Genomic DNA, 6,000 nt, shown 5'->3' on the forward strand with positions numbered 1-6,000 from the left:
AACAGAAGCATCGGCTAAAAATACATATATCCAGTATGATAGTATTACAGTGTAGGCTGATATAGTGTTGGTGTTTATAGGACACTCAGATAAAGCTTGAAGATTCAAGTATAAAAAATGTGATTGATATCATAGATTCAAAAGATTTGTTCTTACCTGTTTGTTGTACTTGTTTGATGGTTTGGCTACTGTACTCAGAACGTGGTCTGATCCGATGGATATGTTATCTCCAGTGCCAACAAACGTGTTGGCTGGGGGCAGGTCTTGGAACAGCCTGGGGCGGCAGGTCTTGAACGCCTGGTGCTTTTTTCCTGCCGTTGGAGACTGAGGTGCAGCTGAACGGTGGGCAGGGGTGAGCTGGATTTGTATGGCGGGCAAGATCTGGGCTTACCGGGGCCACCGTTGAACGGAGCGATAGCGGCCCAATTCCCATTCCCGGACTGTCCGACAGTTTTGCTCATTAACGCCATCGTAGCGCTGGCCGTTTTGGCTTAGATGCCTCGACAGTGACAATGCTGCTATACATAAAGGCTGTTTTTTAGACTTTTTCTTATTCTTGTCTTTCTTGGGTTTCTTGCCTTTATCATGTTGCTGAGGAGTGAAAGAAGTCTTCATGGTCTTTCTTTCCAGCCTCATAGCCGTTCTTGTTCTTGGGACGGCAGTAGCGGGCCATAACGACCACCAGGATGATAAGAATCACTGTCATGATGCCTGACACTACTCCTATGTGCAGATGCTCAGTCGTTGCTTTTCCCAAGTCATAGTTGGGGTCTCCTGCAATGTCCGCATTGGCGGCGTACCAAGACTTTTGGCAACTTGCGCCTCTACAATAGTGGAGGGAAAGCGTTTCGTTGACGTAGATGTGGACTAACGTGGTGGTGCTTTGTGACGGAACCCCGCTGTCGTTCACTTGCACAACTAGTCGATGAAGGCCAAAATGTTTTTGCCTCTAGTTTGCCAACTAACAAGATCACTCCAGTCCATGCATCAATTTCAAACAACTTAAATGGATTTCCACCCACTATTCTGTAGCTGAGGTTAGCATTAACACCTGTGTCGGTATCAGCAGCCGAGACAGTCCTGACCACCGTCCTTATGTTGCTAGAAGGAGGAAGCAGCGTGTATGTAGCTATTCATTGGAAAAGTGACAGTGGGGGGATTTATCATTTCCCATCCATTACAGAGAGGGACCACGGTTGTGAGGCCGTAGCTCTGCGACCGGGGCGGATCGCCTCCATCAACAGCTTTGACACGGGATGAATATGTGTTTTTTGCTCACGGTCAAAGGCCATGTTTGAGGAAGAGATGGTACCTGTGTTGTTGTCACTGGAGAAAATGTCTTCCTGTTGCTCAATGTATAGACTCATGTCTGCATTTTGTCCATTTTGTCGGCATCCATGACTGTTATCATGCCAACAGGGCTGTTGGGTTGCAGGTTTGTCCTGATATATCGAACGTGGAACAACACTCCTGCATGAACTTGGCGCGTTGTCATTTTTATCCGCCACCAGGACTACCACAGTGGCTGAGCCTGCAGACCAGGCATGCCTTTGTCTTTGGCGATAACTTTGAACTCAGAAGCGTTTCCCGTTCCGTCTGCTCCCTGTCAAGTAGGGTGTTGACACGGATGTCACCGGATGTGTGGAAGCGATCGGAAAATATTCCATTCACAGAGGAGTCCAGGGAGTACGGAGATTTCTGCCTTTTTGCCCGCTGTCTGCATCTAAGGCCACTACTGTGACAAACACGCTCGCCGGGAGAATTGTTTTCAGGAAATGAAACTTCCACTGTGCTTTTGGTAAAAAAACTGGTGGATTGTCAGTCATGTCCCCCACTTTGACTATCAGTGAATTGTTGCTAGAGAGGCTCAGGGCTCCCAAGAGTCAACAGCAACAATGACCCATCATACTCCTTGCACTGCTTCCTAATTCCAGTGGTGCTGACGTGATGGCGAAAGTACTTCTGTTTTATTCATTTGCGCCCTCAACCTCACTAGCAGGTTTGAGCTGAAACTGGAACATCTCCCCACTACGGTGCATGTCACTATACCGTTCGGCCCTTTCTCTGTCTGACACTTGGACCAGAGCGATGGTGTATCAACATCACATCCTCTGGCCCACATTAGCCACACCGTCTTTGATAAAAAATGCGTCCGATTTCCGGATGTCGATATTGGGGGACGTTATCCTTTTCATCTTTGATGTTGATGATCACTGTCGCCTTTGTCCGTCTTAGGGGGCTGGCCACGATCACTGGTGCCATGACTGTGAAGCGAAGCTGGCTCACATCTTCACGGTCAACTTCTGTGCAAAACACTGAGCCAGCCAGTGCTCTCGTCAAGACGCAGCAGTCGTCGCACTGACTCTGTGGCTGCTCCGAAACAACATATTCAATCTGTCCATTCACGCCAACATCGGTGCGTCCGCCCCGCTTTCAGCTGGAGTATGGGGGGCACCTGGGGAGCTGTTTTCTGGCAGGTATTCTGCCTCATAGACGCTCTTTTCAAAGCGTTGGGGTGTATCATTTACATCAGTGATCATACCCTAAGGATGGCTTGAGAGGAGCGTGGGGGGTCGCCCCCCATCTCTAACACGCAGAGTCAGCTCAATAGGAGTCGCGCTGCTCTCTGTCCCAGTGCTCCTTTGATAATTAGCTGCGGACTGCTTCTCGCCGTCTGTGGTGTCAGCAACTTGAAGTTCAAAGACGCTGCTGCGGCTCGCCCCCTCGTCGAACCTCCGCTTGCCCATGTGAGTGTCAAACAGTGCCGGAGCCGGAAGTGCCGATCCGTTCTGACAGAGCTCTCGCCGTTGTCCTGGCATTAACTCATATCGCTCAATTCCATTCCGCCCGAAATCTCTGTCAGTGGCCGTGGGCAAGAGATAAAAGTGTGCCCAATGGTCTGTTCTCCTCAACGGAGAGCTGTAAGAACAGGTGAGGGAAAGACGGGGTGTTGTCGTTTATGTCTAAAATAATCACTTTGCCCTCGAAGAGATCGACCCAGCTCTGCGCGGGTCCTATCACGGACACTTCGAAATCTATAAAACATTCGTTCTCATCAAAAATCATTTGACACTGCGGCAGCTTTTCGCGGTCTATCCGCCGCTCGTTCGTGCTCAGGTCTCCGGTCATGTTATCGATTTTGAAGTACTCGGAGCCGGATTCTAAGGTAAAAGTCACATCCATGCCAGCCGTGATGCCAAGGTCCAGAGGGCTACATTGCCCACACGGACATCGGCAGGACCCTCCTCAGCCAGGCGGTACCGGAGCACTTGCTGGCTGCGGGCTGACTCAGCAGCTGCAGAATAGAAAAGCAGTAGCTTTAAATAGTCCACAATGCCCGTAGTCCTCATTGCTAGTCGCGGGTTTTCCGACAAAACTGTACGTTAATTTTGTTTAACAGCTTTTTTTTCACCTTCTTCTCGCTCGTGGTTAAAGCGCCTGTTTCTCACAGCATGTGTTTTCACAATCGGATACCCCTCTGTGGTTACCAGACAGAAATAGCGCATATCTGTTGTCTTTTCCCTCTCTCAGACTAGGATCTTGTTATTTCCCCGTTTTCATTGATTTGTCCCTCAAAAATATACACAAGCACTGACAGAAAGTCTTTACAAATTCATTCAACATTAAGCTTGAAATAAACATGCCAGAAATTACTTGCTGAGACTACTCCGTGTTTGCCATGGCTTGACCATCGCCGGGTCTTTTCATTAAAGGCAACGAAGCCAGAAATTCAATCCATTGCGCAATCAGTTAATAATGTTTTAAATCCAGTCTTCACAGATGCGAACTCTCCGCTCTGGATGATATCCCATTATACGGAATGGAAAAACTGAAATATCAGAACTTCTTATGCTACGGATATAAACCGCAAATGATCTGCCCTCTCCGTGTGCCGTGTCCGCGCGCACAAGATTTCTCCAGTCCACTCAGAGTCTATAGTTCTCACTTGCACCAGAGAACGGAAAAAAAAAAAAAATTCTCCGCAGTGCCACTGTGCCGTTCAGCGTTAAGGCAATATGCAAAACTGAGCAACAACAGGAGTTATAATCCTGGCAGAGATGCTAGGAATGTGATATATTAAAATTCCAGCGCGCGAGGACGGTCCCTCTGTCCAGCGCGCGCCTCTCACCTGCAGCAGAAGCGCGTGTGTATCTGCCGCACTCCGCGCGCGAGTCTCTCTCTCTCGCTCGCTCCCCTCACTCTCCCTCTCTCTCTCTCTCTCCACCCCCTTCGCGCTGCGCTCCCTGTGCGACAAACAAAGCTCAACTTGATCGCTTAGTTTTTACTGTTTGAGGAGGGTCTCTTCTTTTTGGTTCGCAGGGGCATTTTTTATTGCAAAAAATAGTCCTATAAATATTGTGCTCTCCCGAAATGAGCATTCGGAGGCTATTGGAGGGTTCAGTGTGCGAAATGCCAATGCTTTCCAAAAGGGGTTTGACTTTTTAAATGGGAATTACATTTCTGCTGAGGCTGGCGTCGCGCAAATCAGAACTGGTTAGCCAACCGTCAACTATCATTAAGATGTTTCACATATGTTTACGTTGTACAAATCTATAGTAAAGTGATAAATAATGGCAGTATGTTTTGTCGATGCACTGCGCGATACTGAGCGTAACGGAATTGTTGCTATGGTTACATCCTTTTCAAACAAGACTTCTATACGCATATGCGTCTATTTAGCACATTTTGTATTTAGTCTAACTCTTTGGGAAAACATATATGTTTGTATGTAAAATGTGCAATTTTAAGAATGCGTTTTACACTGTCATATTCTAACTGTGATTTCATGTCTTAGCGCAGTTTCATGGACTGTTATTTTAATAAACACCAAACGTGTCAGCAAAATAGGTGCATCACCCTATGTTACCAGTACATTCACCTTTAAATCCATAATTCCATAATATAACATTATTCTATAGTACTGTAAAAAAAAATAATATTTTTGTTTGCACCCCCCTCCTTATTGCTCCGCGCATCCCAACAGTACTCTATTCATTTTTCCACTCCTTGCATCCCAAATCACCTCGGTTTCGATGCCCCTTGTGGCTTCCAGGTCTTGTTCGATTATACATGTGTGTGGTCGTTTGTGGTGAGATTTTTCTTCGTCACGAGTATACGCGGTGAGCTTTTTCTACTACTTAACACCTATTCTCCTCCATCTGTTATGGGCATGTTGCGCATAAAAGGCACCACGGACAGCGACGCTCGGTTGACTCACCGCTGTGAAGGAGGTGAGAGAGAGCGAGTGCAATGACTCTCCGTGACCAGAACTCTCATCGAGACCATCAAATGCACAGCGCACAGCTACGATTTATATACTTAGTTTAGTTAGTACCCCTCCGCGTTCCCATTTGGTCCCATCTAGTAATGCACTGAATCTACAAACACTTATTCGAACAGGTCCCAAAACCACACACACACACAACTTTAGAGGGGCGGGTTTCAGGGAATATGTGTGCGGGTTTTGCCCATCCAAAGTGTGACTGAGAGGGCTAAGCTGACTGTAGCCGACTGTAACCTAAGGTGACTGGACTGGAGAGCTGCCGCCTGCAGAAGGAAGCCCTGCTATCCATAATGCGAACACTGCGCCAAATGTCGCTACACAGCGCCCTCTGTTGTCCTCTTAAAATTATACTGAGCAAATTAGTCATTAGCCTGCTGCATATATGTTGAGGTATAGGTATTGTATGTATAAAGTGGGGTTTTCCTGATATATCTGCATAAGCTGTAGTCTATCTACTATCTTTCAATTTGCGAGTCAAATTCGGGCACCGTTTTCACTCCTATTCCCTGCAGTCCGTTTCTCATTTAAAAGTACTGTGACTCATTAGGACGTTAATGACATTTGAAATGAGTGCTTTCAAAAGCCACTAGAGGGTGTTACCCTTTTTAGTGTGGAGTGCACGGAAGTTAAGAGGTCAAATTTTAAATATAGAGTTATTAATTTCTAGGCTCCTCTCAGGTGGATGTTTCAGGTTAAAATAGATTTTTCATATTCTT

At 46.8% G+C, this 6,000-nt stretch overlaps 1 pseudogene; it reads right to left on the bottom strand.

Moving 5' to 3' along the window:
- LOC122138002 overlaps window positions 1-3,350 on the bottom strand; it is a 123,025-nt pseudogene extending 119,675 nt beyond the window's left edge.
- Window positions 3,351-6,000: the final 2,650 nt, after the last annotated feature.

The sequence above is a fragment of the Cyprinus carpio genome, chromosome B7, assembly GCF_018340385.1.
Source record: "Cyprinus carpio isolate SPL01 chromosome B7, ASM1834038v1, whole genome shotgun sequence".
Lineage (NCBI taxonomy): Eukaryota > Metazoa > Chordata > Actinopteri > Cypriniformes > Cyprinidae > Cyprinus > Cyprinus carpio.